The sequence below is a fragment of the Hypomesus nipponensis genome, chromosome 24 (assembly GCF_054491055.1).
Source record: "Hypomesus nipponensis isolate SF chromosome 24, ASM5449105v1, whole genome shotgun sequence".
Lineage (NCBI taxonomy): Eukaryota > Metazoa > Chordata > Actinopteri > Osmeriformes > Osmeridae > Hypomesus > Hypomesus nipponensis.
In genome coordinates this window covers 11,051,945-11,062,500 of record NC_140384.1, presented here as the reverse complement: position 1 = coordinate 11,062,500, position 10,556 = coordinate 11,051,945, and positions in this window count along the sequence as shown.

Below are 10,556 nucleotides of genomic sequence, written 5' to 3'. Positions count from 1 at the left end.
ACACAAACACACACACACACACACACTCACCCTTACATACTCACCCTTACATACAAGTGTGTGTGTGTGCATGTATGTGTGTGTGTTGTATATACAGAATATCTTCTTCATTCTTCAGGGCAGACATCAGCATGAAAACCTTCCATCAGCTCCTGCCAGACTTCAGCTTAGACAGACTGAGTTCTTCACATCCAACACAATTACTGAAGAGATTACCCTTTTCTCTCTCCACATCCAACTCCTTTAACGCCCTCTCTCTTTCAATCTCTCTTTCGATCTCTCCCTCTGTCCCTTTCAATCTGTCTCTCCCTCGCTTTTTCCCTCTCCCTGTCTCTCTCTCTCTCCCTTTCTCTCTCACCCTTTTACTCCCCCTCTCTCTCTCTCTCTCTGGATGTCAGTGGTTCGCTTGTGGCAGTCTCTAGACGACCGTGACAGGTGGTCGTTTCTCTTCCTGCTGCCATCTGAGAGTGGAGGATGTGGAATAAGGAGAAAAACAGAGCGTGTCAGATTTGTCAAGATGTTTACTGAAGGGTAATGGGTTGAATGACGGCGGCCTTGGCAGCTCGTGTCAAGTGTCATTTCGCCTGACACTGAAAGTTGACTTCCTGTATACGTGTTTTGAAGTGTCAGGCATTTGAAGTCGCTCTTTTTGTTCTTCTTTCAGTTTAAATTCCAGCAGTCATCCACTGCTGACTTCACATCACAGCCACCGAGAGAACGGAAGGAATAAATGTAAAAATCTTCTTGTCAGTGTAATTTTGAAAATGTGAGCGCGACGCGCGCCGTTGATTTACCGTCCTAATCTACTGATTTTGGCTGTCGGTAAGGGAGGGTGGGTCGGTGGGTGGGTGGGTGGGTTCAATAGCGCTCCTCAAACCATTAAAGCTTGTCTTAATAAAAAGCAAATGTAATGAAAGCAGCTAGGCTACCTCTTCAATTATCAAACCCCTGCCGCGCGCGGGCTGCCAGAGACACACCAAACTACTCCCAACATGACAACTCACCAAGTGACCAATTAAATTAAGTACAAAGTATGACTCCATTTTACCATTCTTCCCCCTTAGCGCCGCTTTCAGACCAGGTATTTTTAGTCTTGCTTGTCGTTTTAAAGTGCCAGCGCAGTTCCAGAGAGGGGTGGGGGGAGAGTGATTCACCGTGACAAGCTTTCAGGCCCGCTTGTATTTTCGAACTATGCTAAGTTCAGGTCATCATTTTCCAAAGTAAACCCCACTTAATTTCATCTGAGGATGCTCCAATGTTAATATAGTAATTTATTGAGTTTTACAATATGATTATCTTTGGTATTTAATCACTCCACTTAAAATATGGGAAAATGTCAAATGGTGCAGATAAGATAGAAAATATGTCATATTTTAAATTCTGTTAAATGTCAGCTTTTGACAGTAATGAATGACACACTGTTTCTATTATAGTCAGGTACGGGGTTAAGGGTAACGTATGTATACTGTATTAAAACAATTCTATTTTCAATAAGCGAAACATCGTAGCTAACATTGCCACTATATTTATAGCCTGTTCAATGACATTGCGTTTTAGGTTAGATATCTGTAGGCCTATCCATCTCTTTACGCACCGAACGCCTGTTACAGAACTCGCAGGCCACAAATCAAGCAGATTTGATGAATAGACAAGCCACCGTAACCGTATTACCGACGGTGTGTGTCGCCTTTCCTTTGAACCTACGCCACTAAATCACGGATGTCGCTCGCATCGTCACACCTGTCAATCAAGACAACAGATCAGACATTTCTCCCGGTATGGACCGTTAATCCTCCAGGCTCAGAAACCTTCCTCTTTAAGACACCTCTCAAACTGACTGCTTCATCTTCACACTTAATTTTTCATTTGATTTATTTTCTCCTGCGCGCTCTCTGCCTCCTCCACAGCGGTGTGTTAATTGCAGGGTTGTCGGAGAGCCGGTCTCTCCGCGCGGGGCGGCCAGGCTGCCCCTACCCTGTCATTTAGCCGCGCCGCGCGCCTTGCAGCCACGGGGAAGCTGTAGATTTTCTCCGCGGGCCGCGAGGTGGAGTGGACTCGTCTGCGCCTCAGCGGGACCGTAATGACAGCTGCCTTTTACCGGCGCTGGGCGGGAGAGGCGCGAGCCACGGGGGCGCTCATCAGCTTGAAGGGGGATCATTTCTGGACTTTTTTTTGTGTGTGACTGCTTCTTTATTACTATCTGTGTGTGTGTGTGTGTATCTCTGTGTGTGTCTCTGTGTGTGTCTCTGTGTGTGTCTCTGTGTGTGTCTCTGTGTGTGTCTCTGTGTGTGTGTGTTTCCCCCCTCTCTTGTTGTCTCTCTCTCTATCTCACTCTCTCTTTCTCTCTCTCTCTGTTATTAGCCTATTCTAAAGAGCGCGGTGTTGTCCACATGCAGACCATTGAAGAGTATAATCAGGTGACTAAAATGACCTCAGCATGATCTTTAAGTGGATTCATGTCTAATGTGGTCATCATGTTTAATTTCACTAGATTGAAGACATTTCTAACCAATAGAATAAAAAAGGGTAGCACATGTTGTGTTTGTTGTAAGGAGCAACAGTCTTTAGTCTGATTTAGGAATCAGTTACATGGGGATGAATAATCTCTGGTCCCATGAAAGTTCCACGTTGTGATAATATTGTTTATCAGTTTGATATGTTCAATCTGGGGTGGAATCAGTAACCACCCCACCTTACAAATACCCTGCCTGTAGCAAGGGGGGGAGGAGAGAGGGAGAGAGGGGGAGGAGAGAGAGGGGGGAGGAGAGAGAGGAGAGAGGGGGAGGAGAGAGGGGGAGGAGAGAGGGGGGAGGAGAGAGAGGGGGGAGGAGAGAGAGAGGGGGAGGAGAGAGGGGGGAGGAGAGAGAGGGGGGAGGAGAGAGAGGGGGAGGAGAGAGAGAGGGGGAGGAGAGAGGGGGAGGAGAGAGAGAGGGGGAGAGAGAGGGGGACAGATGGAGAGAGTGAATGCTTCCATTGAAGGGAGGAGTGCACTTGTCTCTGCTGCAACTGGAGTGGGGAACCTACCGGAGGCAAATATCTGTAGACGGGGTGTGAGTGTGTGTTGCCCCCGGGCAGGCATTGAAGAGAGTATACTCGCAGTTTAGGCCTTGGGTTACTTGTGTGTGTGTGTCTGTGTGTGTTTGTGTGTGCGCACAGAGAGAGAGGAAAATGCTGACAGATGTTGACATGAGAGCAGGTGATTGTGTGAAGGTCAATTACATTACACTGTGACAGAGTTTGGACCAGGGTCTCCTACATTAATTGCTCACTGAGCTAAAGCCACTGGGCACCCAATCGCCTCCTTTACACCTTGTTGGTTTTGTGTTGACTCATTCCATATACAGAATTTACCTCCAACCACGTGACTTGCTTTTCATTTTCTCTCTCCATCCATCTCTCCTCTATAATGTACCTCTCCTCCCCTCTACCTTTCATTATTTCTCTCCTCTCCCCTCTCCTTCCCTCTCCTACCTCTCCCCTACCTCTCCTCTCCCTCCTCCTCTTCACCTTCTCTTTTCATCGCGGCCTTCTGATTTCTGCGTCAGTGCTTTCTAAAGGGTTGAGTGACGGTGTCACATTAGCCAGCGAGCCGGCTCGCGCAGGGAGCTGGAGGGAGGGAGATGTTTGGCGCAGTAGGTAGAAACGAGCGTAATTATAGAGCAAAGACACGCGGAGGGAGAACAAGCAGAACCTATTAAAAAGAAAAGCCCAGAAATAAAAGCGCGGGGGTTTTCATAGAAGAAAAGAACCGAGGGGGGAATTGAAAGAGAGCAACATTAAGATGGCAGAGAAAGGGATCTTAAACTGGTGTTGAATTGGTTGTTTTGTTGTTTGGATGAAAAATGTGTCTGCGCTACTCTGCTCGTCTGTCGGTCTGCGGTTTAGACGATTGAGTTTGCGAGGAATTGCGTGGTGTTTATTTATTTAGTCCTGCTTCTGACATCGCCTTTATTCCGATGTTCTGTCGATGTGTACTACCTTCTACACATCTTCCTATCGTAGCACATCACAATAGTATAGAACATACACTAAGTGGATGTCGGTTGCTATGTAAACCGAAGGCCACTAATCGGCCTCTCCCGTTAGTAAATGTTTGGTGATTGCTGAGTTCCGGTCAGCTGCAACGCGAAGTGCTCGTTGGGTTTGAAACGAATAAATCTCCCTCCCAAATTAGATTTCAGTTCTCTATTCTTGTCGTTTCACCACTGACAAGACTAAGACCTTCACTGTTACTGAACGTAACCCTAACCCAGTAAATCCTGTTCGTAAATTCGACAGGATAAAACGTGAGGTTCTGGTTGGTGAAAGCGTTTTATCCGCGCGGCTCTCAGCTGAATGGAGAACAGGTAACGGGGTTAGCACCTCTCCAAGCACAGAGGAGACGTCTTTATGCTCATTATGGACCTCGGAGAATACCGCTTCAACCTTGAAGTTTTTGTCAGCTACACGCACACACACGCACACACAACAACACACAGTGGAAGAGTGGGGAGGGAGGGTAGAGGGAGGGTGGAGGGAGGGAGGGAGGGTGGAGGGAGGGAGGGAGGGTGGAGGGAGGGAGGGAGGGTGGTTGGGGAAGGAGTGGGGAAGGAGGGTAGAGGGAGGGTGGAGGGTGGAGGGAGGGAGGGAGGGTGGTTGGGGAAGGAGTGGGGAGGGAGGGTAGAGGGAGGGAGGGAGGGTGGTTGGGGAAGGAGTGGGGAGGGAGGGTAGAGGGAGGGGGGAGGGAGGGAGGGTGGGTGGTTGGGGAAGGAGTGGGGAAGGAGGGGGGGGGGGGTGCCTGAAGGCCAGACAACCTACATGTCTCTAGTAGATGATGGTGATTTGTAAAGATGTTAAAAAAGACCATGTACCTGTTTTGCCCCCCCTCTCTCCTCTCTCGCTCCCACACTCCTCTCTCTCTTCTCTCTCCTCTCTCTTGTAGAAGGCCAGTTAGACCAGTTAGTCCTCTCCTCTCTCTTGTAGAAGGCCAGTTAGACCAGTTAGTCCTTGGGGTCTCATTGTTTCCCAGGGAGCATGAATGCTCTGATGGCTGTCTGAGTTCAGGAGAGCATGGAGAAGCTTCTCTGAGGTACATGACTCAACACTAAAATAACACTTCAACTGGCTGCAGAAGAGTTCCTCTCCCCCTCCCCTCCTCCCCCTTCCCCCCGCCCCCCCCTCCAGCCCCCAGTGTGTGTGTGTGTGTAAGAGGGAGGGGGCTCTCTAACGTGGTTAAATGCGTCTCTCAGTACTCATGGCTGCTAATGAACCCATGAGATCAGAGGTAGAGAGACAACAGCCTCTAATGAGATCAGAGGTAGAGAGACAACAGCCTCTAATTGGGATTAATTGTGAGTAAACGTCGGAGGTCTAATTGGTCAGGACAGAAGCTTTCATTACAGCACCTCCTCCTTCCCGGCCTCGCGTAATAAACACACACACGCATACACACACACGCATACACACACAAACACACGCACACACAATTAAAATAAATTAATAGAGTCTAGACTAGTCTGTTTCTTCTGCTTACACCTGGGTCTGTTCACAGACAGACAGACAGGAAGGTAAACAGACAGACAGACAGGAAGGTAGACAGACAGACAGACAGACAGGAAGGTAGACAGACAGACAGACAGGAAGGTAGACAGACAGACAGACAGACAGACAGACAGACAGACAGACAGACAGTTAATCACAGAAGGCCAGGACCTTCAGAACAACCTGGTAACAACCTGGTAACAGGGTGTCTGCTTCACATTGCCTTGACACACGCTCGCACCCACATTCACACATACACTCACTCCCGTTACAGAGACACATTCACACACACACACACACATACACACACAAACTCCCATTACAGAGACACACACACATTCACACACACACACACACACTCACTCCCGTTACAGAGATCATCTGTACAAGTCAACAGATGGGTTGAGTTTGAACCTCTTCACCCCTTCACCCCTTCACTCCCTCACCCCCTCACCCCCTCACCCCCTCACCCCTTCACCCCCTCACCCCCCTCTCTCTCTTCTAACCTGCCCTCATCCCCCTCTCTCTCTATTAGCCTGCCACACACACACACACACCCCACATTGTGGCCTTGACAAAGACCAGCTGCTCAGTACCTGCTCTCCTCCTCATCACTCTCTCCTCCTCCTCATCACTCTCTCCTCCTCATCACTCTCTCCTCCTCCTCATCACTCTCTCCTCCTCCTCATCACGCTCTCCTCCTCCTCCTCATCACTCTCTCCTCCTCCTCATCACGCTCTCCTCCTCCTCCTCATCACTCTCTCCTCCTCCTCCTCATCACTCTCTCCTCCTCCTCATCATCACTCACTCATCCTCATCACTCTCTCCTCCTCATCACTCTGTCCTCCTCATCATCACTCTCTCTCTCTCCTCCTCTTCCTCCTCCTCCTCCTCCTCTCTCTCTTCCTTCTCCTCCTCGTCCTCCTCCTCCTCCTCCTCTATCTCTCTCTCTCCTCTCCTCCATGACTCTCTCTGCTCTCCCCCTCCCCACTCTCTCCTCCTCCCCACTCTCTCCTCCTCCCCACTCTCTCCTCCTCCCCACTCTCTCCTCCTCCCCCCCTTTCTCTCTCCCCCTCCCCACTCTCTCCCCCTCCCCACTCTCTCCCCCTCCCCACTCTCTCCTCCTCCCCACTCTCTCCTCCTCCCCACTCTCTCCTCCTCCCCCCCTTTCTCTCTCCTCCTCCTCCCCACTCTGTCTCACACACACAGAGAGCTGTGTTGTGAAGGAGGGGCAGGCTGGGGCTGGGGGGTGCGTGCTAACGAGTGCTAATGCCTAGATGGGTCTTAAATAGGAACAGTAATACATCACATGCCTTTATGTGGTCTGACGGCTGTGTCATCTACAGCAGAGTCTGCCTCTAATAGCATTTCATGGGTCGTCTTTGTCACAACTCTCTGCACCTTCTGTTCCTGATGCCCTCCATGTGTGTGTGTGTGTGTGTGTGTGTGCGTGTGAGCGTGCGTGTGTGTGTGCCACCAGCTGAATGGAAGTGGGTGAGCCCTTCAGTGTGACTCACTTGTCTATGAATTGGCCTTGTCCCAACAACAAATGGTGCCCCTATTTCAGATGTGTGTGTGAGTGTGGGGGGGGTGGGGGGGGGGGGTGGGGGGGGGGGTTGTAGCACAGTTCACTTTCAACCAAGCACTCTCCATCTAAACTTCTGTCCGACCCCCACTAACCCCTCCCTCCCCCCCACTAACCCCTCCCCCCCACACACACACACACACCCTCACACACACCCTCCCCCCCACACACACACACCCTCACACACACCCTCACACACACCCTCCCCCCCACACACACACACCCTCACACACACCCTCCCAAACACCAGATCAAGAGGCCAGGCCCCATGAATTAATTAACTGTTGCTTTTAGAGAGAATGAAGGACTGCCCCCACCCAGAGTATGAAATGAGCAATAAGAAGGGCTTAGCTGTGTGTGAGGGTGTGTGTGTGTGTGTGTGTGAGGGTGTGTGTGAGGGTGTGTGTGTGTGTGTGAGGGTGTGTGTGTGTGTGTGAGGGTGTGTGTGCGGGGAGAGGGGGGTTAACAGACAAGAGAGAAACTTTTGTGGAGGACAGAAGTAGAGAAAGAGAGAGAGCGAGAGCGAGAGAGAGAGAGAGAGAGAGAGAGAGAGAGAGAGAGAGAGAGAGAGAGAGAGAGAGGTGATAATCTCCTATCCATCTGGACCTCATTAGCATTTAGAGCTGTTGCATCTGCCAATCAGGACTCAAAGAAACCTTTCTGCTGCCCTTTCATTGGCTAAATGTAAGCTCTGCTAGAATGACACCTAAAAGACTTGACTAAATATTTTTGGACAAGGTCTTTGTCACTACTCCCCCTCATCCCCCCCCTCCCTCCACTCTCAATGGCACAAGACTGCAGCTAGACTTTCCAAACACCGTCTGATTCAGACACAAAGCACTTCCCTCTAATCCCCTCCAAATAGTTAATAATTAGATTAAAACTTCAAATATAAACCGGGGTGTGAATAGAAGTTAGCATTAAAGAGAGACTGAGAGACAGAGAGAAAGGGAGAGAGTGAAACGGAATGGGAGGCAAAGAGGGGAATAGATAGAGAACAAGGGAGAAAGAACAAAGTAGAGAGAACAGGAGAGAAATATAGAGAAATTTTAGAGACCGAGGCATAACCTCCTGCCATGTCCCCCTCCCTCTCTCTCTCTCTCTCTCTCTCTCTCTCTCTCTCTCTCTCTCTCTCTCTCTCTTTCTCCTCTCTCTCCTCTTTCTCCTCTCTGTCCTCTCTCTCTCTCTCTCTCCTTTTTCTCCTCTCTCTCTCTCTCTCTGTCTCTCTCTCTCTCTCTGTCTCTCTCTCTCTCCTCTCTGTCCTCTCTCTGTCCTCTCTCTCTCTCTCTCCTCTCTCTCTCCTTTCTCTCCTCTGTCTCTCCTGTGAGAGGAGGAGAAGAAAAGAGCGAGGCCTGTGTGTACACACATACTTTCCCCAACCCTACCGCTGAGTGTGTGTGTGTGTGTGTATTCACTAGACCTGATGATAACTGAACTGACGATAACTGAACAGAAAGGAGTCCCAGAGAGAGATCTTTAATGGGTACCTGAGATAGACCATCACAAATGGTTTCATTTTCTCTGAAATCACCTCATCTGTATTCTCCACGTCCTCAACCCCCCACCATCTCTGCTCTCCCTGACAGGCTAGACAACATCCTGACCACGGCAACCTTCTAAAAACATCCCTGACACAGCCAAGTCCACATTATTATAGAGCTGAACCCATTCCATCAGAACCCTCCCTTTCCAAACCCCTCCCTCCCTACTTTCTACTTCAGGAGACAAATTGTGTCCCTCAGTTTGATATCAATGTTCCTGTCCTTCTGAGTTATCCACAGGGGGGCTATAGCAAGGGGGGGGGGGGGGGGGGAACAGAGATGGAGGAAGGAGAGGGGGAGAGAGAGATGGAAGAGAAATGGAAGAGAGATAAAGAGGGAGGGGGGAGGGGGTAAAGAGAGAGAGAGGGAAGGGGTAAAGAGAGAGAGAGGGAGGGGGTAAAGAGAGAGGTGGATGCTGTGAAGAGCAGTGTGGTCTATCTGCTACTTTATCCTCCTCGCAATGTGGCGCTGCTGGTCTCTCTCTCTCCTCTGGGCAGGAACTAAAGCAAGTAAACGTCTCTTCTACCTGTTAGACGCCTCAGTGGCTTTCAATGGACAACCCCTGAGAGGGGGGGGGGTGGAGGGGGGTGACAAGAGGTGAAGAAGGAAAGGCGAGCAGAGAAAGAGGGAGAATGAGAGGGAGAGAGAGCATAGAGAGAGGGAGAATGAGAGGGAGAGCATAGAGAGAGGTGACCAATGGGGAGGGTGAGAAACGAGAGAGAGAGCAGAGAGTGGGAGAGCTGAAATGAAAGGTTGAAATTTGAAAGGTGTTTCAACTTCGACCATTTTCATCAGTTTTCACATGTTGTCAGTGACCTGCCCTTACAGGCATGACTACACGTCCCAGAATCCTCTTTTCTCAGTCACAGGAACCACTGAGTCTCTTCTTCTTGTTCTTCGTCTCCAGCATGTATCATGTGTGTGTGTGTGTGTGTGTGTGTGTGTGTGTGTGTGTGTGTGTGTGTGTCCATCTGTACATCCTAGAGTGTGTGTGTGTGTTTGCTGAAGTGTTTGAAGGGCTCTGCCAAGTGGAAAATTATGGTTTCTCAAGTACCCTCAGAGAATCAACAGGAAATAACTTACAGCCTGTAGAGTGCATTTGGAGCATGTGTGTATAATTGTGTGTGTGTACATGTGTGTTGTGTGTGGTCAATATTATTTCTTGTCGTTGCTTGCCTTTTTGCATTTCCTGTTTCGAAAGAAAGAAAAAAAAGTATTTTTAAAAAGTTTCAAAATAAAGGTTTTGTAAAGTCTAAATGTTTTTTTTCGAAAAAAAGAATCAGACTGGTTGAAAAAAATAATTTACAAAAATTCAATCTACAGGTTGTTCGAAATTGCCGGTGTCAAAAAGGATTCCTGGCGAATGCGCTGCATTACCACCATGACACATGAAACAGGTAGTAGAAACAGCTACTTTTTACTTTTCATGAGTATCACTTGAGAGAAGGATGGGTGTACTTTTGCCATCTCTGCACAACATCATAACCTCATATACACACACCAGACACAACATTATTTGATCATCAAATCATTCTGCAGGGCTGCCAACTTTTCCAAAAACCTTGGAGTGAGTTTTTGTTGTTGTGGGGCCAACCACAATTTTCCTGCAAAGCACCCCCATATGGAAAAGGGAGAAGAATTGTGTGAAAGGGAAGGGTGGAAGGGTGAGGGAGGTTTAGGATGAAGGGTGAGGGAGGTTTAGGATGAAGGGTGAGGGAGGTTTAGGAGGGTTCAACTGGCCCAACAGCTTAGACAGAAGCTGGAGGAGACACACACCACACAGACTCACACCACACAGACTCACACCACACAGACACACACCACACAGACTCACACCACACAGACACACACCACACAGACACACACCACACAGACACACACCACACAGACACACACCACACAGACTCACA